Source organism: Pongo pygmaeus, chromosome 10 (assembly GCF_028885625.2).
Source record: "Pongo pygmaeus isolate AG05252 chromosome 10, NHGRI_mPonPyg2-v2.0_pri, whole genome shotgun sequence".
NCBI lineage: Eukaryota > Metazoa > Chordata > Mammalia > Primates > Hominidae > Pongo > Pongo pygmaeus.
This window is the reverse complement of record NC_072383.2, coordinates 21,618,006-21,643,057: the sequence shown is the minus strand read 5'-3', so window position 1 is coordinate 21,643,057 and position 25,052 is coordinate 21,618,006. Positions and strand designations below refer to the sequence as shown.

At 35.5% G+C, this 25,052-nt stretch overlaps 1 protein-coding gene across 1 annotated transcript in view; it reads right to left on the bottom strand.

Moving 5' to 3' along the window:
• SLCO1B1 (solute carrier organic anion transporter family member 1B1) overlaps nucleotides 1-3,151 on the bottom strand; it is a 100,809-nt gene extending 97,658 nt beyond the window's left edge. The window contains exon 1 of the mRNA XM_054442349.2: nucleotides 3,090-3,151. The gene's annotated coding sequence lies outside the window, so the exon portion shown is untranslated. The remainder of the gene's footprint in view (nucleotides 1-3,089) is intronic.
• Nucleotides 3,152-25,052: the final 21,901 nt, after the last annotated feature.

Genomic DNA, 25,052 nt, shown 5'->3' with positions numbered 1-25,052 from the left:
GATACCAAAGCCTGGCAGAGACACAACCAAAAAAGAGAATTTTAGACCGATATCCTTGATGAACATTGATACAAAAATCCTCAATAAAATACTGGCAAACCGAATCCAGCAGCATATCAAAAAGCTTATCCACCATGATCAAGTGGGCTTCATCCCTGGGATGCAAGGCTGGTTCAACATACAAAAATCAATAAATGTAATCCAGCATATAAACAGAACGAAAGACAAAACCACATGATTATCTCAATAGACGCAGAAAAGGCCTTTGACAAAATTCAACAATGCTTCATGCTAAAAACTCTCAGTAAATTAGGTATTGATGGGATGTATCTCAAAATAATAAGAGCTATCTATGACAGACCCACAGCCAATATCATACTGAATGGGCAAAAACTAGAAGCATTCCCTTTGAAAACAGGCACAAGACAGGGATGCCCTCTCTCACCACTCCTATTCAACATAGTGTTGGAAATTCTGGCCAGGGCCATCAAGCAGGAGAAGGAAATCAAGGGTATTCAATTAGGAAAAGAGGAAGTCAAGTTGTCCCTGTTTGCAGATGACATGATTGTATGTCTAGAAAACCCCATCGTCTCAGACCAAAGTCTCCTCAAGCTGATGAGCAACTTCAGCAAAGTCTCAGGATACAAAATCAATGTGCAAAAATCACAAGCATTCTTATACACCAATAACTGACAAACAGAGAGCCAAATCATAAGTGAACTTCCATTTACAATTGCTTCAAAGAGAATAAAATACTTAGGAATCCAACTTACAAGGGATGTGAAGGACGTCTTCAAGGAGAACTACAAACCTCTGCTTAATGAAATAAGAGGATACAAACAAATGGAAGAACATTCCATGCTTATGGGTAGGAAGAATCAATATCAAGAAAATGGCCATACTGCCCAAGGTAATTTATAGATTCAATGCCATCCCCATCAAGCTACCAACGACTTTCTTCACAGAATTGGAAAAAAACTACTTTAAAGTTTTTATGGAACCAAAAAAGAGCCCGCATCGCCAAGTCAATCCTAAGCCAAAAGAACAAAGCTGGAGGCATCACGCTACCTGACTTCAAACTATACTATAAGGCTACAGTAACCAAAACAGCATGGTACTGGTACCAAAACAGAGATATAGACCAATGGAACAGAACAGAGGCTTCAGAAATAATGCCATGTATCTACAACTATCTGATCTTTGACAAACCTGACAAAAACAAGCAATGGGGAAAGGATTCTCTATTTGATAAATGGTGCTGGGAAAACCGGCTAGCCATATGTAGAAAGCTGAAACTGGATCCCTTCCTTACACCTTATGCAAAAATTAATTCAAGATGGATTAAAGACTTAAATGTTAGACCTAAAACCATAAAAACCCTAGAAGAAAACCTAGGCAATACCATTCAGGACAGAGGCATGGGCAAGGACTTCATGTCTAAAACACCAAAAGCAATGGCAACAGAAGCCAAAATTGACAAATGGGATCTAATTAAACTAAAGATCTTCTGCACAGCAAAAGAAACTACCATCAGAGTGAACAGGAAACCTACAGAATGGGAGAAAATTTTTGCAATCTGCTCATCTGACAGAGGGCTAATATCCAGAATCTACAATGAACTCAAACAAATTTACAAGAAAAAATCTAACAACCCATCAAAAAGTGGGTGAAGGATATGAGCAGACACTTCTCAAAAGAAGACATTTACGCAGCCAAAAAACACATGAAAAAATGCTCATCATCACTGGTCATCAGAGAAATGCAAATCAAAACCACAATGAGATACCATCTCACACCAGTTAGAATGGCGATCATTAAAAAGTCAAGAAACAACAGATGCTGGAGAGGATGTGGAGAAATAGGAACACTTTTACACTGTTGGTGGGACTGTAAACTAGTTCAACCATTGTGGAAGTCGGTGTGGCAATTCCTCAGGGATCTAGAACTAGAAATACCATTTGACCCAGCCATCCCATTACTGGGTATATACCCAAAGGATTATAAATCATGCTGCTATAAAGACATATGCACACGTATGTTTATAGCGGCACTATTCACGATAGCAAAAACTTGGAACCAACCTAAATGTCCAACAATGATAGACTGGATTAAGAAAATGTGGCACATATACACCATGGAATACTATGCAGCCATAAAAAATGATGAGTTCATGTCCTTTGTAGGGACATGGATGAAACTGGAAACCATCATTCTCAGCAAACTATCGCAAGGACAAAAAACCGAACACTGCATGTTCTCACTCATAGATGGGAATTGAACAATGAGAACACATGGACACAGGAAGGGGAACATCACATACCGGGGACTATTGTGGGGTGGGGGTGGGGGGAGGGATAGCATTAGGAGATATACCTAATGTTAAATGATGAGTTAATGGGTGCAGCACACCAACATGGCACATGTATACATATGTAACAAACTTGCACGTTGTGCACATGTACCCTAAAATTTAAAGTATAATAATAATAAAATAAAATAAACTGTGCTGAGAAGACTTTTTGCTTATTTAATTGGAGATAAATTATCTAGAAAATATATTTCCCTTCACCCTGTATCAAACTTGAGTTGAAACAAGGAAATTGAGGTGGTTATGTGACTTTGAGACACCTGTTTTTTTATGTTTGCCAATTAACTCTTCCCTCTACTCCCACCCTTGGCTGCCTTCATGCAGTTAAGAAGACATCAAAGAAATAAGGAGTCTAGTGTGATCAGTCAATGTAGTTGATAAAAATAATTATCCTGTAGCATATTTTAAGAAGGTAACTAGAGCTTCATTTTTGAGACTTGATTTTTATTTGTTTAGAAATTAGTAAGACCAAGATTTGAAACTTTATATTTAAATATATAAAGTTATTATTTTCTCTACTTTATTTTTAGCAGTATACAAACCTGAGGCTCTTCTACTCCCAGAAGGAATATTTACTATGTTTTGAGGGCTCAGAATGTAAGCATGTGGAAGACACAGAGCATACCATTTGTAATATTTATCAAGACCATCAAGATCTCTTTCTGTGAAAATTTCTTACATAAAATATATGTTAAAATTAGAGAATCTCAATGGTTCTTACCTGGACTTAGAATCCTACAGCAACTGCAACAAGTCCACCCTTTATTCCTCTTAAAGTAGTTGGCTTTTTGAAAACAAGTCCAGTGATGATTAACCACCTTATTATGTCATTGCTCTAGTCAAACAGACAAAACCTAGTTAGTTTTAACAGTTCGCTCCAGTTGCCAATATTTAAAGATTATATTTCTCAGAATTCTCACATTATTTTTTGTTAATCTTAACAAGTAAACTTTACTTTTGGGAATGGCTTTTACTTGTTTATTCAATTAAGTTGGTGGCATAAGATTTTTTTCTTTAAAAATATGAGTACAATAAATTATTCCAGATATTTAAAACTTCCAAATAGGAAATAATTTAAGACAGATAAAAAATATGCCTACGGTTACATTGGCATTTAAAAATTAAAATATACCCTCTTTGCTTGGTACATAGGTATAGTTCTAATATGGTATGTATGGAGACTGGATATACCATCTGGAATAGGAAAGTCCCAATTAACTGCAAGACCATTTTTCTGAATGATGAAAATTAAGACTGCTTTGTGCAATAGATTCTTTACATCAAAACCTGAAAGAATTATTAATATCACAGTTTCCTTTTATTGACTTGACTTTTGGAGAAAGGAAGAGCTTAACTCAGTTAAAAGTTTTCTTGAGTAGAGATGAAGTTTAATTAACTGAATAACTCAAACATTTTAGACTCTCAATTATACCTCGGACATTAAGCTCTCTTCTGAAATAAAGTACAGACCCTTCTCTCACATAAATATATATATTTCAGAAAAGTGTGAAGATACATGTGTGTATATACACACAAACATACATGTATACATATATACACACATTTACCTGTATACACATATGCACATATATACATGTGGTAATGTGAGGATGCACATATGAGAATATGGTTACCCCTTATCATTCACGGGACATTTGTTGATATGGTTGCAGCAAAATGTATTTGATGTCTGTGTCATAGTTATCTGATTGATTAGTTCTATTCTTGGTTTAATTATTGAGAGTATTGGAGTCATGAGACAAACTAAAGAGTGTAGAGGGGAAGAATGACTGTGCAGAACTGAGAAATGTAGACCCAAGGCCAAAAAATTAGAGTAAGGCTTCCAAATACTCTGCTGAGTAAGAATCTACTGGCGAGTTGTCAAAATAGCAATCCAGTCCCATACCCAGCAGATTCTGGCTCAGGAAACCAAAGATTATGCCTTTTAAATAAGCATTTTGAAAAATTTTCATGTGCTGCCAGATTTTGATATCATAGCAGGAATGCAGAACATTTTCCATCATTTCCTTTTATTCACAATGGGAATACAGTTTGGGTTTTCTCAGGCTAATGGTTTTCTCCTCAGACATCTATTTCATTGAAACACATCAACATGTTTGGAGACTAATATATATATTACATACAATGAAGATAAAACAGTACAAACTAACAACCTTTATAATCCTAAGCTAAAGGTGCCAGTTATAAAATTCTTCAATATTTTCACAGGTCAAAGAGCATTCTCTGTGCCACTTTTCTCTTCCTAATTGTGTAAATAATTAGACTGCTCATTTTGTGGGATCGTGGAAAAACAAGAGTACACCAGGGGAAAGATGTTGCAAAACATCTTTCAAGATCAATATTATGCTAACAGCCACACATCAATTAGATGACAAAAATTGATTTGAAGAATCAGCTGATATTTTTTTCAGGAACAGCTATCACAGCTCTGATGAAATATCATGGCCTTTGAAGTCTGAAAGACTTAAATGCCAATATGTCTCTGCTACCTGCCAGCAGTATAAACATCAGTAGGTTATTTACCATTTCTGAGCATCAGTGCGCTCATCTATAAAATAGGAAATCTATATTTGGAATAAAGATTTAATGTATGTAAAGTGCCTTACATAATGCTTGGCACATTATAGATTCAATACCTAATTAGATTAATTGTATGATATTTGCATATTATAAATTTTAAAACCATTAATTTATATTAAATGAGTACAAATAAAATCTCTGAGATCTGTATCCTGTAGATCTGTAAAACCTATGCCCAATAGGTTTTAGCCCCAGAGTTCTCAGGTGTGTACCACAGGCACACCTCAAGAGGGAACCATCAGGCTCCTAGCAGATCTGCCATTACCCGAACATTTCACTTCTGTTGGTGCTGATTAAGAGACAGCTCCAGAAAGCTACACTCTCCTGGAAAGAACCCCTGTTCTACATAGTATTCTCCAAACATGTTTCTATACCCACCAATGCTCAAAGCTCTGGCATCATCAATACTAATATCACCATGGCAATTATCTCTCTTACGGTAGTGACCACCATAAGAAGGTAAGGATTCCCTGATGACTCATCACCTCTTCTCTAATCCCCAAAGAGCTCTGCACATTCCTATGTTTGTCCCCATCTTCTCTCTTTCTCCCAATCCTGGACTGAAATTCTTCTCTTGAGTTTTCTGGAACCCATCACTAGTCATGACTGAAACTCCCCTTACCTTTACCTCTTCTCCGAGTTATTCTGCTTCACTTCTGCCTTGAACTTAAAAATTGGTCTTCTCTGAGACACTCCCTCTCCTGCAGCAGTGATACATAGGGGTTGCCTTATCCCCCATATTGCTGCCAACCAGATGGGCTGGTTTCCAATGTGCCTCACTTTGCTAGTTTCTTTACATTTCCCCACCCTCTACACTCATAATCCACAGTTTTGGATCTCATATTGAAAGACTCTATCACTTATTCCTCTTGTTGAAATCATCTATCAACCCTCAGTCACTCCCACTTATTTCATGACAATTTTAGCTCTCGATCCAAAGCCATTCTCTCAAAATTCTACTACTATTTTAATTATTCATGATGGTAATGACCATGAAGAGAATCTTTTTAATTCTCTGTTTTTTTTTTTTAATTTTTTTTATTTTTTAGTCTTCTCCTCAATGATCTTGGCTTCTACCTACTACTATGGGCATATCCTATACTTTTCACACCACTGTAATCTCTCCATAATATCAAAGATTGGAGCACCACTCTTTATCATTCCTAGCTCACACTCAGTAACACCCTAGATCCACATGCTTCCACTGACCAGGATGTATAATCTATAATTTGATTTTGCCAGAGATTTCAGTCTTCCTTATCTATACATCTGGGTTAATTTAATGATCACGGTAATCACTATCTTCTATATAACTTCATATAATTTTGACTGTTTTGCTTTATTTTAATTGCATGTCAAAGCCACAATCTTGATTAAATTTAACTCTCAAATAACTCTGCGCATTTCCCTCATGAAGCTAAATGTAACTGAGGAAAATCTCTCAACCATGCTGATTTTAAACGTATGATTAGGAAGCCCAAATGGACCTTTCATTTTGCCAAGAAATCATTCATGTCATTTTGCATTCTGAGCATTTTGTGCCTTCATCTTTTTTCTTTTGGAATTCTAATACATCCCTTCCCCACCTTCAGCTGATGACCTATTTTACTGAAAAAATAAATAAATAAAGAAGAAACTTCAAAAGCTCCCTTGACCACACTTATCTATGTAAAGCCCCAGTACCACATGGTCTACCTTAGTGAACTACCCAAGTTTAAGCTAAGGCCAATCTCCACTTGCATATAACATTGACTCCTCCCGTTGTGTTTTTAAGGATATCACTATCCTCTTTTTAAAGAAATGTTTCCATCAGCATGTAAGCATTCTGTCACTTTTTCATCTTCCAAAAATCTCTCTTTTGATCCCATTTTTTCCTAATATTGCCCTATTTCTGTGCTATTTTTACAGAGAAATAGCTTGTTTAATTATTGCATTCAATCTCTCTCTCTACATTCTCTCTTGAGCACACTCTTATCAGGTTTTCGCCCCCAAATTTCCACTGAAACTACTTTTCCCAAGTCATAAATTACCTAAATGCTACATCTAATAGTCCTTATCTGACCCGAACTATTAGCAGCATTTTTCAGAACTGAGAATTCCCTCGCTAAACAAAACTTCGCAGGACACTACCCTCTGTGGTTTGCTTTCTAACTCACTGACTTACTTATTTACACTTCATTTACTCTAAATTCTTTATCTTTGTCTTCTAAATTGAAGCATATCAGACAATAACATTACTGTGTGTGTTTGTGACCTCATCTATTCTCATGTCTTTAAATCTTATCCATATGTTGATAATTCCAAAATTTTTTCTCTAGCCAAGTTACTCATGAACTCTAGATTTATCCATTGACTTCTCACCATCTTCCTATATATCTCTAACAGGCATCTTACACTTAATATTTTCTAACATGGTATCTTTGTCTTCCCTTCCCAAACCTCTCCTCTTGTAATAATCCCCATTTCCAGGGATTATTGTCCAGGGAAGACAATAATCCCCATACATTGTAATTCTGTCATTCCAGTTGCACACGTGCGTGCACATGCACACCCACACACAATATTAGAATCATTCTTCTCTATTTCTCACACTCACATTAGGCTCTAATTTCCAAATATACCCAGAATCTAATGATTTCTCACCTCCTCCACAACTTTCAGGCTGGTCCTGAATTATTGCAATACCCTCATACTTGCATCTCAGCTTTCCTCCTGACCACTCACAGCCCCTCTTCCCCAACCTCATTCCCCTGTGTAAATATTAACATATAAGTGAGGGTCATACCATGTCATAGCTCTGCTCAAATCCCCTATTGGCTTCACATATCACTCAAAAATCCAAAGAACAGCTTTAAGGCCTTATAAGTTACAGATCCTCTACTGAGGATCTTTGTTCCTATTCTTCTTTCTGTCTGGAATGTTCTTTCCCTATAGCTGCATAGCTTACTCCCTCACCATATTCTAGTACCCACACAAATGGCACTTTCCCAGCGAAGTCTTCTCTAACAATTTTTTAATATTACTCCCTTTGACACTCAATTATTATTCTCTCACCATCATATTATAAATTTTACTCACATATTTTGTTTACTGCCAGCCTTCCTTTGCCTCAACAACCATAAAGTTACACTGCAGAGGAATCTCCAGAAGAACAAGGATAGGATTTTGTTTTCTTTGTTCAGTGCTGTATACTCAGTTCCAAGAATAGTGTCTCATACTTAGAAGATACTCAATAAATATTTTTAAATAAATAAATGAAATATCTATTTTAAAAATGCATACCAATGAACTGATGTTAAAAACAAAGACTTAATCTGCAATAGTATTTTAAAATGGTAAGAAAGATGACTGTAATTGTATGTAAAGCAGTTATTCAATCATCAATACATGTGAAAAAATTGGAAGAAGTCAACAATTTATTTTGTTTAAAGAGTCAAACTTGACCATGAAGCAAGCTACATGATTCTTCCTTCTACTTGAAATGTTTTATCTACAGACGTCCACTTTTTGTTTCAATTGTTTTTCTGCTCAATTATTACTGCTTTGCCGATGCTTGCCCTGACCTGCTTAAAAATGTAACATTTGTAAATTTCTCTCTCTTGCCCTACCCCCATATCTCTTAAAATTACATGATTTTATGAAATATGTTTGTATACTGTCTTTTCTCCAGTAAATATGATCAACAAAACATCAGGAACTTCATCTTTTTGATCAGTCATCAGATTCTAGTATAGTGCTTGGCATATTATCAGAAAGAATAAATCATTATACATAGAAAATTATTATTATAATAACTTAATATTAAAATAAGATACTTTATTAAAGGAATTTAACCTTTATTAATATTAATTTATTATGATAAATGAAGCCTTATTATAATAAAGTTCATTATAACAATATTATAATAAATTATTATTATAGAAAATAAATACATTGAATAAATCAATCAACTATGCCTTCAAAAGTCTCTCCATTATCGACTTCATGAATTCTGAACATGTCTGGCACACAGAAAGAGATCTGGCATCTCATCTTCTATCTTAGCTATTAATCCTCTATCCCAGTGGCCTTCAATGTGAGATATTCACTCAGAAATATGAGAAGGCTTTCCAAAGGATGGGAAAACACAGATAATGGTTTTCAAAAAATTCAGTTTTATCTTTTCAAATAACCAGGTTTTTGTTTCATGTGTCTTTTGTATATCTTTTGTTTCAATTTCATTTAGTTCTGCTCTGATCTTTGTTATTTCTTTTCTTCCACTGGTCTTGGGTTTGGTTTGTCCTTGTTTCTCTAGTACCTTGAGGTGTGATGTTATATTGTCTATTCGTGCTCTTTCAGACTTTTTGATGTAGGCATTTAATGCTATGTGCTTTCCTCTTAACACCACTTTTGCTGTATTCCAGAGGTTTTGTTAGGTTGCATCACTATTATTATTCAGTTCAAAGAATTTTTAAATTTCCATCTTAACTTCATTGTTGACCCAAAGATTATTCAGGAGCAGATTATTTAATTTCCATGTATGTGCATGGCTTTGAGAGTTCATTTTGGAGTTGATTTAGAATTGCATTCCACTGTGACCTGAGAGAGTACTTGATATAATTTTGATTTTTCTAAATTTATTGAGACTTTCTTTGTGTCCTATCATATTGTCTATTTTGGAGAATGTTCCATGTGCAGATGAATAAAATGTATATTCTGCAGTTGTTGTGTAGAATGTTCTCTAAATATCTGTTAAGTCCGGTTTTTAGGTGTGGTCATTTGACATAAATATTTGTTCTAGGGTATAGTTTGAGTCCCTTGTTTCTTTGCTGATTTTCTGTCTTGATGACCTGTCTAGTGCTGTCGGTGAAGTACTGAAATCTCCCAATATTATTGTATTGCTGTCCATCTCATTTCTTAGGTCTAGTAGTAATTCTTTGATAATTTTGGAAGTTCCAGTATTAGGTGAATACATACTTCTGATTGTAATATTTTCCTGTTGGACTATTTCTTTTATCATTATATAATGTCCCTCTTTGTCTTTTTTTAACTGCAGCTGCTTTAAAGTCTGTCTTGTCTGATATAAGAATAGGGACCTCTGCTCACTTTTGGTGTCCATTTGCATGGAACATCTCTTTTCACCCTTTTACCTTAAGTTTATGTGAGTCCTTATGTGTTAGGTGAGTCTCTTGAAGACAGCAGATGCTTGGTTGGTGAATTGTTATCCATCCTGCCATTCTGCATCTTTTAAGTAGAGCATTTAGGTCATTTACATTCAACATTAGTATTAAGACGTGAGTTACTATTCTATTCATCATGCTAGTTGCTGCCTGAATACCTTATTTTTCCTTTATTGTGTATTGTTGTATAGACCCTGTGAGATTTATGCTTTAAATAGGTTCTGTTTTGGTGTATTTTGAGGGTTTGTTTCAAGATTTAAAACATCTTATTGACATTTCTTGTAGAAATGGCTTGGTAGTAGCAGATTCTGTCAGCATTTGTTTGTCTAGATAAGACTTTATCTTTTCTTTATTTATAGAGCTTAGTTTTGCGGGATACAAAATTCTAGGCTGATAATTATTTTGTTTAAAGAAGCTAAAGATAGAATCCCAATCCCTTCTAGCTTGTAGGGCTTCTGCTAAGAAATACGCCATTAATCTGATAGGTCTTTCATTATAGGTTACCTGACGCTTTTACCTCATGGTTCTTGAGATTCTTTCCTTTGTCTTCACTTTATGTAACCTGATGACTGTGTGCCTAGGTGATGATATTTTTGTGATACATTTCCAAGGTGTTCTTTGAGCTTTTTGTATTTGGATGTCTGGGTCTCTATCAAGGCCAGGAAAGTTTTCCACAATTATTTCCTCAAATAAATTTTCAAAACATTTAGATTTTCCTTCTTCCTCAGGAACACTTACTATTTTTAGGTTTGGTCATTTAACATAATGCCAAACTTCTTGAGGGCTGTTCATTTTTTAAAATTCTTTTTTATTTGTCTTTATCAGATTGGGTTAATTCAAAAGTCTTATTTTCAAGCTCTAAAGTTCCTTCTTTTACTTGTTTAGTTCTATTGTTGAAACTTTCCAGTGTATTTTGCATTTCCCTAACTGTGTCCTTAATTTTCAGATGTTGAGATTGTTTTTTAATTTATGTTATCTATTTCTCTAGAGAGTTTTTCATCCATATCTTATAATTTTTTAAATTTTTTTAAGTTGATTTACATCTTTCTCTGGTGCCTCCTTGAGTAGCTTAATAATCAACCTTCTGAATTCTTTTTCTGGCAATTCACATTTGCTTGCTTTGGATGCTGGTGAGCTAGTGTGATCTTTGGGGTTGTTATAAAAACTTGTTTTTTATATTTAATGTGTTATAAAAATTATTAGGCAGCTATAGATAGCCAGTGTGTCCAAGAGGATCTCAGAAGGCTTACAGTCCACAGAACAGGGAACACATTTTTAGAGGTCTAAGGCAGATGAGCAAGATGATCCAAGCAGGTCACAACTGGAATTTCAGGAGACACTTAATTAGCAGGAGTTGAGGACAGGAGAATGCTGTTGCTCCAAAGAAAATCTGAGGTATTGTGATTGGTCTTTGTTATATCATGTGAGAATATATGACTTCAGAATTCTATGAGAAAGTTGAAATTTTCAGAAAACAATCTCTTTATCTTGTTTTCTATATTATTGAGCATATATCGAAAACTGAGAACTAATTAGGATTTCTATTAGAGTAAACAAATGTCACATTGGTGCTATTCAAGAGGACACACATTTTTTTAGCCATTGAGTATAAAAAATATTATTCCAGACTTGAGCCCAAGAGAACTAGAAAGAGTTGAGAAAAGAAAAGTTTCTATCATGCAAAATATTTTAGAGGACTCTGTCATAAATTCCTGTCAAATTAGCATAAATGCCATCTATAATCAGATATATAAAAAATGAATAAAGAGTGAGATACCGCTTTGGAATAAATTATTGAATATTGAAAAAACCCTATGTCTGATAAATATGAATAAGCAGGGGCAATCTGTCTGGAAAAACTATTTTTGGTAAAATCTTTTTGAAAAGAAACTTGAAAAGTGAACTTCAAAAAGTTTAAATTCTTTGATTCAGTAATTTTGGTTCCAAGATGATTTACTGTAGAAAACTACAGATGTATTCAAATAATTACATACAAAGATGTTTATTACAGTATTGTCTATACTTTGATAAAAACTATTATGACAGATACAATGCGTTGAATGATTATAATGTTTCTGACATTGTGCTTAGTGATTGAGCCTGAGAAGGGGAAATAAAGGGGAGAGAAAAGAGGGGGAAAACATAATATAACAGAACAGAAGTAATAGAGCATTGCCTACTCCATTTCCTAAAAGCCTGATGATTTGGTACTTCAGGATTTGAGAAAAGCTAGTTTAAAAGTGAAAGAGGCTGGGCACGGAGGCTCATGCCTGTAATCCCAGCACTTTGAGAGGCCGAGGTGGGCAGATCACGAGGTCAAGAGTTTGAGACCAGCCTGGCCAATATGGTGAAACCTCGTCACTACTAAAAATACAAAAATTATCTGTGTGTGGTGGTGACGCCTGTAGTCCCAGCTACTTGGGAGGCTGAGGCAGAAGAATTGCTTGAACCCAGGAGTCGGAGGTTGCAGTGAGCCAAGATCATGCCACGGCACTCCAGCCTGGGTGACAGAGCGAGATTCCGTCTCAGAAAAAAAAAAAAAAAAAAGTAGAACAACCTGATAAATAATTCAATAATTACATATTGAAATATTTTCTATCTCAAATAAGAATAATTGGTACAATATGTTTTTAAAATTCCACAGGGACATATTTATGTTCAAAGACAATATAAACATTGTCCTTGACATCTGGTTTTCCAGAAGCTAAACAGAAACATAAAGGAGTAAACAGAACTGAATTCACAGGCTGAATGCACAGGCTCTAAGTCTATAAATGGGCAATGGTTTCTGGGATATCAGTTTCCAAAGGGAAAATAACGTATCTATATGGAATGAATAGATTAATCCAGATTCATAATTTCAATCTAATTAATGAGATAGAACACCTTGTACTGTGTTGAGTCGTGTTCCTCAAAATATTCATATTCATTCAGAAGTTCATGATATTACCTTATTTGAAAATAAGGTCTTTGCAAATGGAATTAGTTAAGTTAAAAGTTAAAATGAGGTTATGTTGGATTATAGTATGACTTAACTCTAATCACCAATGTCTTTTCTATATTACAGAAATGATTCATAATAAAATTGTAAAAATAGCAGAATTTAATAAATAGACTATGTACAACAGAGGTAACAAAAAATAAAACACTATGTTTTTGAAAAGGTAAAACATAATAACAATAAAAATAATCTAGAAAGGCAAGTAAAGAAAGAGAGGAAGCACAAATAAACACTATTAAAATTAAAAAGGCAGGGAGGGGCCAAGATGGCCGAATAGAAACAGCTTTGGTCTGCAGCTCCCAGTGAGACCAGTGCAGAAGGCAGGTGATCTCTGTATTTCCAACCGAAGTACCCAGTTCATCTCATTGCAACTGGTTGGGCAGTGGATGAAACTCATGGAGAGCAAGCAGAAGCAGGGTGGGGTGCCGCTTCACTGGGAAGTGCACAGAGCTGGGGACCTCTCTCTCCCAGCCAAGGAAGTGGTTAGGGACAGTGCTACCCACCCTGGATAATATGCTTTTCCCACGGATTTTTGCAATCCGCAGATCAGGAGATTCCCTCATGAGCCTACACCACCAGGGCCCTGAGTTTCAAGCACAAAACTGGGTGGCCGTTTGGACAGGCACTGAGCTGCGGGAGTTTTTTTGTACTCCAGGGGCACCTGGAACTCCAGTGAGACAGGAGAACCATCCACTCTCTTGGAAAGGGGGCTCAAGCCAGAGAGCCAAGTGGTCTCACTCAGCAGGTTCCACTCCTGCTTAGCCAGCAAGCTAAGAACCACTAGCTTAAAATTCTCACTTCCAGCATAGCAGTCTGGAGACACCTGGGATGATAAAGCTTGGTTGAGAGTGGGGTGACCATCATTACTGTGGGTTTAGTAGGTAGTTTTTCCCTGACAGTGCTAAGCAAACTGGGCAGTTCGGACTGGGCAGAATTTACCACAGCATAGCAAAGCAGTGGTGGCCAGACTGCTTCTCTAGCTTCCTCCTCACAGGGCAGGGCATCTCTGCAAGAAACGCAGCAGCTGCAGTCAGGGGCTTACAGATAAAAAATTAATCTTTCCTGCCTGCCAGCTCTGATCCTGACAAGGGGAATTCTCCCAGCACAGTGCATCAGCTCTACTAACAGACAGACAGCCTCCTCAAGTGGGTCCCTGATGTCCGTGCCCCCTGAATGGGAGAGACCTACCAACAGGGATTGCCAGATACCTCATACAGAAGAGTTCTGGCTGGCATCAGGCCAGTAGTGCCCCTCTAGGATGAAGCTTCTGGAGGAAGTAGCAGGCAACAATCTTTGCCGTTCTGCAACCTCCACTGGTGATACCCAGGTGAACAGGGTCTGGAGTGGACCTCCACCAAACTTCAGGAGACCTGTAGAAGAGGGGCCTGACTGTTAGAAGAAAAACTAAAAAACAGAAAGCAACAACAACATCTACAAAAAAGACCTGGCCACAAAAACCCCATCCAAAGGTCAACAGCCTCAAAGATCAAAGCTAAATAAATCCATGAAGATGAGGAAAAACCAGTGAAAAAACACTGAAAATTCCAAAAGCCAGATGCTTCTTCTCCAAAGGATTGCAACACTGCTCCAGCAAGGACACAAATCTGGATGAAGAATGAGATTGATGAATTGACAGAAGTAGGCCACAAAAGGTGGATAATAAAAAACTCTTCTGAGCTAAAGGAGTATGTTCTAATCCCATTCAAGAAAGCTAAGAACCTTAATAAAAAGTTACATGAAATTCCAACTAGAATAACCAGTTTAGAAAGGAATATAAATGACCTGATCTAGCTGAAAAGCACAGCAAGAGAGCTTCGTGAAGCATATACAAGCATCAATACTGAATTGATCAAGCAGAAGAAAGGATAACTGAGATTGAGGACTGCCTTGCAGAAATAAGGCACACAGACAAGATTAAAGAAGAAAGAATGAAAGGAATGAGCAAATCCTCCAAAAAATATAAGACTATGTGAAAAGACCAAACCTATGATTGATTGGTGTATCTGAAAGTGATGGGGAGAATGGAACCAAGCTGGAAAACACACTTTAGGATATTATCCAGAAGAACTCCCCCAACCTAGCAAGACAGGCCAATGTTCAAATTCAGGAAAGAGAAAGAACACCACTAAGATACTCCATGAGAAGATCAACCCCAAGACACATAATCCTCAGATTCTCCAAGGTCAAAATAAAGGAAAAAATGTTAAGGGCAGCCAGAGAGAAAGGTCAGGTCACCTACAAAGAGAAGCCCATCAGACTAACAGTGAATGTCTCAGCAGAAGCCCTACAAGCCAGAAGAGAGTGGGGGCCAATATCCAACATTCTTAAAGAAAACAATTTTCTACCCAGAATTTCATATAAAGCCAAACTAAGCTTCATAAGCAAAGGAGAAATAAAATCCTTTCCACACAAGTAAATGCTAAGGAATTGTGTTACCACCTGGCCTGCCTTGCAAGAGCTCTTGAAAGAAGCACTAAATATGGAAAAGAAACTGGTACCAGCCACTGCAAAAACACACCAAACATAATGGCTAATGACACCATGAATAAACCGCATCAACTAGTGTGCAAAATAATCAGCTATCATCATGACGACAGGATCAAATTCACACATAACAACATTAACCTTAAATGTAGATGGGCTAAATGTCCCAATTAAAAGACACAGGCTGGCAAATTGGATAGAGTCAAGACCAATCAGTGTGCTGTATTCAGAAGGCCCATCTCACATGCAAAGACACACATAGGTTCAAAATAAAGGAATGGAAAAATTTTTACCAAGCAAATAAAAAGCAAAAAGCAAACAGGAAAAAAAAAAAAAAAAAAAGAAAGCAGGGGTTACAATCCTAGCCCCTGAAAAAACAGCCTTTAAACCAACTAAGATCAAAAAAGACAAAGAAAGGCATTACATGATGGTAAAGAGATCAACTGAACAAGAAGAGCTAACTATTCTAAATATATATGCACCCAATACAGGAGCACCCAGATTCACAAATCAAGTTCTTAGAAACCTACAAAGAGACTTAGACAAACACACAATAATAGTGAGAGACTTTAACACCCCACTGCCAATATTAGACAGATTAACAAAACAGAAAATTAACAAGAATATTCAGGACTTGAACTCAGCTCTGGAGCAAGTGGATCTAATAGAGATCTACAGAACTCTGCAACCCAAATTAACAGAATATACATTCTTCTCAGAGCCATGTGGCACTTATTCTAAAATCGGCCGCATAATTGGAAGTAAAACACTCCTTAGCAATGAAAAAGAACTGAAATCCGACAAACAGTCTCTCAGAACACAAGGCAATCAAGTTAGAACTCAGGATTAAGAAGCTCCCTGAAAACTGTACAACTGCATGGAAATTTAACAACCTGCTTCTGATTGACTCCTGGCTAAATAGCATAATTAAGGCAGAAATCAAAAAGTTCTTTGAAACCAATGAGAACAAAGAGACAACAAACCAGAATCTCTGAGACACAGCTAAAGCAATGTTCAGAGGGAAATTTATAGCACTAAATGCCCACCTCAGAAAGCTGGAAAGATCTCAGATCAACACCCTAATATCACAATTAAAAGAACTAGAGAAGTGAGAATGAGAGCAAACAAATTCAAAAGCTAGCAGAAGACAAGAAATAACTTAGATCAGAGTAGAACTGAAGGAAATAGAGGCATGAAAAACCCTTCAAAAAATCATTGAATACAGGAGCTGGTTTTTTGAAAAAATTAACAAAACAGACCTCTAGCTAGTCTAACAAAAGAAGAAAAGAGAGAGGAATCAAATGGGCACAATAAAAAATGATAAAGGGGATATCACCACTGACCACACAGAAATACAAACTACCATTAGAGAATACTACAAACACCTCTACCCAAATAAACCAGAAAAATCTAGAAGAAATGGATGAATTCCTTAACACATACACTTTCCCAAGACTATATCAGGAAGAAATTGAATCTCTGAATAGACCAATATCAAATTCTGAAATTGAGGTGGTAATTAATAGCCTACTAACCAAAAAAAGCCCAGGACCAGACAGATTCACAGCCGAATTCTACCAGAGGTACCAAGAGGAGCTGGACCCATTCCTTCTGAAACTATTCCAAACAATGGAAAAAGAAGGACTCCTCCATAACTCATTTTAATGAGGCCTTTACCATCCTGATGCCAAAACCTGGCAGAGACACAAGAAAAAAAGAAAACTTCAGGCCAATATCCCTGATGAACACTGGATGCAAAAATCCCAATAAAATACTGGCAAACTGAGTCCAGCAGCACATCAAAAGCTTACCCACCATGATCCACCATGATCAAGTCAGCTTCATCCCTGGGATGCAAGGCTGGTTGAACATATGCAAATCAATAAATGTATTCCATCATATAAACAACCAATGTCAAAAACCACATGATTATCTCAATAGATGCAGAAAAGGCCTTTGATAACATTCAACATCCCCTCATGTTAAAAACTTTCAGTGAACTAGGTATTGATGGGATATATCTCAAAATAACAAGAGCTATTTATGACAAACCCATAGCCAATATCATACTGATATTGCTCATGGATACATAGAATCAATATCGTGAAAATTGCCATACTGCCCAAAGTAGTTTATAGATTCAATGCTATTCCTATCAAACTACCCTTGACTTTCTTCACAGAATTAGAGAAAACTACTTTAAAGTTTATATGGAAACAAAAAGAGCCCATATAGTCAAGACAATCCTAAACAAAATGAACAAAGCTGGAGACATCATGCTATCTGACTTCACACTATACTGCAAGGCTACAATAACCAAAACAGCATGGTACTGGTACTAAAACAGACATAGAGACCAATGGAACAGAATAGAGACCTCAGAAATAACACCACACATCTACAACCATCTGACCTTTGACAAACCTGACAAAAAACAAGCAATGCGGAAAAGATTCCCTATTTGATAAATGGTGCTGGGAAAACTGGCTAGCCATATGCAGAAAACTGAAACTGGACCCCTTCCTTACACCTTATACAAAAACTGACTCAAGATGGATTAAAGACTTAAATGTAAAACCCAAAACCCTAGGAAAAAAACCTAGGCCATGTCATTCAGGACATAGGCATGGGCAAAGACTTGGTGACCAAAACACCAAAAGCAATTACAACAAAAGCCAAAGTCGACAAATGGGATCTAATTAAACTGAAATGCTTCTGCACAGAAAAAAATAAATCCTATCATTAGAGTGTACAGGCAACCCACAGAATGGGAGAAAAATTTTGCAATCTACCCATCTGACGAAGGTCTAATATCCAGAATTTACAAGGAACTGAAACAAATTTACAAGAGAAAAAACAACCCCATCAAAAAGTGGGCAAAGGATATGAACGGAGACTTCTCAAAAGAAGACATTCATGCGACCAAGAAACATATGAAAAAAGCTAATCATCACCAATTATTTGAGAAATGCAAACCAAAACCACAATGAGATACCATCTCATGCCAGTCAGAATCATGATTATTAAAAAGTCAGGAAACAGTAGATGCTGGCAAGGCTATGGAGGAATAAGAACTCTTTTATGCTGTTGGTGAGAATGTAAATTATTTCAACCATTGTGGAAGACAGTGACAGTGTGGCAGTTCCTTAACAATCTAGAACCAGAAATACCATTTGACCCAGTAATCCCATTACTGGATATATACCCAAAGGAATATAAGTCATTTTACTATAAAGACACATGCACATGTATGTTTATTGCAGCACCATTTACAATAGCAAAGACACGGAACCAACCCAAATGCCCATCAATGATAGATTGGAGAAAGAAAATGTTGTATATATACACCATGTAATACGATGCAGTCGTAAAAAAGAATGAGATCATGTCCTTTGCAGGGACATGGATGAAGCTGGAAGCCATCATCTTCAGCAAACTAATATAGGAACAGAAAACCACACACCACATGTTCTCACTCATAAGTGGGAGTTGAACAATGAGAACACATGGACACAGGGAGGGGAACAACACACATTGGGTCCTGTTGGGGGGTGAGAGGAAGGGTGAGGGTGGGACTTAGGGCAAATACCTAATGCATGTGGGGCCTAAAATCTACATGATGGATTGATAGGTGTAGCAAATCATCATGGCATATGTATACCTATGGAACAAACCTGCACATTCTGCACATGTATTTTGGAACTTAATGTAAAAAAAAAAAAAATGAAAAGGGAGTATAAGTACAGATGCTTATAATAGTTATATAGGGATTTCAGATATAACAATGTGGAAACATTATATTAAGTGGAGAATTTTCTAGACAAATATATATTGCCAATTTTTACTATAACATATAGAAATGATTGTTTTCATTGTTATTTAAACATGTAAACCTGTCAAAAATGTCCATCTCCCAAGGACACCAAGTCCATATGTTTTTAAGGCAAGTTATATCATATCTACAATGGAATGATGATTCCTATATTACACAAGTTCTTCCAAGAAATAAAAAACAAAATTCTAATTTATTTTACAAAGATAATATGATGTCAATAATCACACTGGACAAGTTCACATATAAAAATTATAGGCTGATTTTACACATATACATGAAAAATTTTTACATAAAAATCAATGAATTGAATCTAACAATGTGTAAAAATGACTAACAAGGTTTATTTTAAGCATGCAAAGATGTTCTAACATCAGAAAAAATCTATTGGTGTATTATGTTTTATTAACACAATGAAAGTGAAAAATATTGGATATTCTTTCAACTACATGCATAAAAGTGATTTGGTGATACTACGCAAATTTCTCATAAATACTTTAAGAAATTTCAGAGTAAAAATAATATCTTCTTTAACCTATTAAGGTTATCAAAAACCCAGAAAAGCATATATCATAATTAATAGTGATTTGTTGCAAGCATTCTTATTAAGTACTGGAATGTAACTGCTATTATTGTCAGTATTAAATTTAAGGTAAAGGTACTATTCTGTGCAGAAAATAATAAAAATAATAAAAAATATTAGAAAATATGAAAATAAATTTAGATTTTTCTCAATAGAAAATGTTTTTAAACCTAAACACATTTTAACAAACATTGGAATAAGAAAGTTCAGCAAAGGAGCTTAAACAAGATCAACGTATAAAAGTATTAGCTGTGTATTCCTTATGGGAATTAAATGTTATAAAAGTATGCAAAGTTAGTTTGCACTAACCACATGGTTTACGTAAGATTAAATGTTTTAACATTATAAAAAATAGATACTTCTACCTTGGATTGTCAGCAGCACTAAGAAGATCAAGTTTTATTCCAGTCTTATTGATCCTAATTCTTTTGAGAAAATGTCACCTACCTGGTGAAAATGTCTCTTCAGTAACTGAAGTTGTAGAGACAAAAATCACAGGGAAGTAAAATGAGTACAGCAAAATTCCGTAGTTTTGAACGATGATGAATTGACAATTAAACTGTAATGCCCTATTATATTACTCTTCTCAGAACTGGAAAACACAGTGCAACTTAATTTTTTCTTAAAATCAACAGAAATACTGCAGGTAAGTTTTTTTGTCTTTAAGAACCTCATTTTTTTTTAACTCAAGATAAACCTGTTCACCAATGGTATTTCTGAGGTATCAATGGCAGTTGAGATTTTGATAGGAGGAACATTTGAAACAACCCCCTAAAAAAAGTTTTGAGCCAGCTTCATTTTTATGTTAAACAGCAATTTCTTTTAATTCATGTAATGTAAGGGTATGTTTCCTACATTTTGTTTTCCAAACACTTCTAAAAATGTTTTGTTATTAAAATCTATTTAATTTCATTGAATTTGTACTTTGGTATTAGGATTATTCAGAGACTGAAATGCTCCTCTGCTTATGTGGATATTTAAATAGTTTATTCAAATTTATCAATTGCATGTGAAAGAAGCCTATGGCTCCTTATTCTATTTAGAAATTGCTCTTTAACTCTTCCTATTCATCCCAGACATGATTCTTATATAATAGATTACTCATTAATATGCCATCTCATGCTTTCAATTTTTTATTAGTCATGTCATATTTACTTATTTTTTCACAGCACTGACCAACTTAATCAGATTATTAAAAATCATGTGGCAGAGGTGGTTAATTTTTTTTTCCAGCAAGTCAAACCTGGCCACTGAAGTCTTTCTTAAAAACAAGTGTGTGTGTGAGGAGATGGAATAAGATGACCAAATAGGAGTCCTCACTGATTGACTTCTCCACAAGAGCAAATTTAAAAACTATCAAAAAAAAAAAAAAGCACCTTCATAAGCAACAAAAAAATACCATAGGTACCAGCTTGGCTATAATGAGGTAGAGCACCAAGCAGGCCCTTGGTTGGAGGCTTTGGTTTGTGGATAGCATTTCTGGGCCTGCCCTTAGCCAAAGGAGAGCCAACTTATCTTAAGGGAATGTCCCAGGCTGGGCAGCATTCACCACAAGCTGACTGAAAAGCCCTTATTCTTGGAGTGAACACTGGTGGTAGCCAGGTGATACTTGCTGTAGGCCTGAGATGGTGGTAGCCATGAGAAAAGAAAGGGGAGGAAGAGCAGAAATAATTTTGTCTTGTGGCTTGAGTGTCAGCTCAGCTGCAGTGGAGTAGGGAAACAGGTAGATTTTGAAGACTTCTGACTTCAGACCCAGGTTTCTGGCTAGTATCTCTGGACCTGTCTGTGGCCACAGTAAACTCATGGCCCTAAAAGGAAGTATACAAGCTAGGCTGGCTTTGCCACATGCTGACTGCAGAGCCCAAGGGCCTTGAGAAAACACAGGTAGTAGCCAGGTAGTTGTTAGTGTGGGTATTGGGCAAGACCTAGGGCTGCGCTGGTTTGAGTTCTGATTTAGCACAGTCCTAATGGTAGTGGACACAGGGGCACTTGTGTTACCCATCTCCCAGCTCCAAGCAGCTTAGCACACAGGAGAGACTCCATTTGTTAGGGAGAAAGTAAGATGAGAGAATAAGAATCTCTCTGGTAATCCAGATAATTCTTCCAGATATTGTCCAAGACCACCAAAATGGTACCTCTATGACACTATGAGAGCCACAGTATTACTGAGCTTGGGGTGCCTACTAATGATTTTATGGCTGAAATGACCAAAAATTTAGATCCCAACACCCAAGACAGACTGTGAAAAGTACAATAAATACCTAACTCTTCAATGCCAAGATACTAGCAAATATCCACAAGCATCAAGCCCATTCAGGAAAACATTATCTCATCAAATGAACTAAGGCACCAAAGACAAATCCCAGAGAGACAGAGATATGTGATGTTTCAGACAGAGAATTCAAAACAGCTGTTTTGAAGAAACTCAACAAAATTTAAGATAACACAGATAATAAATTCAGAATCCTATCAGGTAAATTCTTAATAGAAGTTGAAATAATTAAACATAATCAAGCAGAAATTCTGAAGTTGAAAAATCTAATTGACATATTGAAGAATGTGTCAGAGTCTCTTGACAGCAGAACTATTCAAACAGAAGAGACAATTAGTGAGCTTGAAGACAGGCTATTTGAAAATATATAGTCAGAGGAGACAAAAGAAAAAAGAATAAAAAATGTGAAATATATCTACAAGATATAGAAAATAGCCTCAAAAAGGCACACGTAAGAGTTATTGGGCTTAAAGAGGAGGTAGAGAAAGACAGTGTTAGAAAGTTTATTCAAAGGGAAAAAACAGAGAACTTTCCAAACCTAAGGAAATATATCACATCAAAGTACAAGAAAGTTATAGAGCACCAAGAAAATTTAACCCAGTGAAGAATACTCCAAGGCATTTAATAGTCAAACTCCCAAAAATCAAGGATGAAGAAAGGCTCTTAAAAGCAGCAAGATAAAAGAAATAAGACAACAATGGCACACCAATATATCTGGCATCAGACTCTTCAGTGGAAACCATACTTCAAATATGGTACTTCAGGAAAGTAACATATTTAAAGTGCTAAAGGAAAAAAAAACTTTACACTAGAATAGTATCTTTGGTGAAAATATTCTTCAAACCTGAAGAACAAATAAGGATGTTCTCAGACAAACAAAAGCTGAGGAATTTCAACATGAGACCTGTCCTACAAGGAATGGCAAAGTGAGTTATTCAATCTGAAAAAAAAAAACCATTAATGAGCAATAATAAATCATCTGAAGGCACAAAACTCACTGGTAATAATAAGTAAACAGAAAATCACAGAATATTATAACACTGTAATTGTAGTGCATAAACTAATATCTTATATAGAAAAATTAAGAGATGAACTGATCAGAAATAATAACTATAACAACTTTTCAAGACATAGATGGTACAATCAGATATAAAAAGAGACAACATGTGCCATGGTGGCTTGCTGCCAGAACTTAAAGTAAAATAAAAAAATAGAGAAAACAAAAATGTAAAAGTGGGAGATAAAGTTAATGTGTAAAGCTTTTATTAGTTTTCTTTTTCCATATTTATTTGTTTTTGCAATCAATGTTAAGGTATCATCAGTTTAAAATATTGGGTTATAAGATATTATTTGCAAGCCTCACAGTAACCTCAAATAAAAAAAAATATAATGAATACACAAGAAATAAAAAGCAAGAAATTAAAACATACCACTAGAAAAATCAATTCATTAAAAGCAAGACAGTAAGGAAGGAACAAAGGAGGATAAGATGACAGAACAAGCAGAAAACAAATCACAAAATGGCAGGAGTAAGTATTTTCTTATTAATAATAACTTTGAATGAAGCTGTACTAAACTCTGCAATCAAAAGTCATACAGTGTCTCCATGAATGAAAAAAATGAGGCCCAATGATTTGTTGCCTATAAGAAACACTTCACCTATAAAGACTCATACAGACTGAAAAATGAAGGGTTGGAAAAAGATATTCCATGCAAATGAAAACCAAAAAAAAAAAAAAAAAGAGAGAAGGAGCAGTAGAAGCTATTCTCTGCACTATAGACCAAATGGGCATAATAAATATTTACAGAAGATTTCATACCATGGCTGCAGAATACACATTCTTCTCCTTGGCATATGAACAATTCTCAAGAATGAACCATATGTTAGGTCACAAAACAGGTCTTAAAACATACAAATTTTGAAATTGTATCAAGTGTCTTCTCAACACAATAGAATAAAACTAGAAATAAATAAGAGGAATTTTGAAAAATATATAAACACATGGAAATTAAACAATATGGTCCTGAATGAGCAGAAAGTCAATGAAGAAATGTGAAGAAAATTGAAAAATTTCTTAAAGCAAATAGTAATGAAAATGGAACACACCAACACATGTGGGTTATAGTGAAAGCAATACTAAGAGGGAAGCAACTACATTAAAAAAGTAGAAGAAATTTAAATAAACAACCTAATGATACATCTTAAAGAATTAAAAAAGTAAGAGCAAATCAAAGGCAAAATTAGTAAAAGAAATAAATAACAATATCAGAGAAGAAATAAATAAAATTGAACTGAAGAAAACAATACAAAAGATCAACCATATGAAACTGGTTTTAAAAAAGATTAAAAAAAACTGACAAAGTTTTAGCCAGACTAAGATAAAGAAAAGATCCAAATAAACAAAATCAGAGATGAAAAAGGAGACGTTACAAATGATATTGCAGAAAGCCAAAAGATCATTAGGGGCAGCTATGAGCAAATATATGCCAATAAATTGGAAAATCTAAAATAAACAAATGCATTTCTAGACACATACAACCTACCAAGATTGAACCTTGAAAAAATCCAAAATCTGAACAGATTAATAAGAAGTAAGAGATTGAAGCCATAATAAAATCTCCCAGCAAAGAAAAGCCTAAGACTCAATGGCTTCACTGATGGATTTTACCAAACATTTTTTTAAAATCACTCCTACTCAAACTACTCCAAAAATATACAGCAGTAGCGAATATTTTCAAAATCATTCTGTGA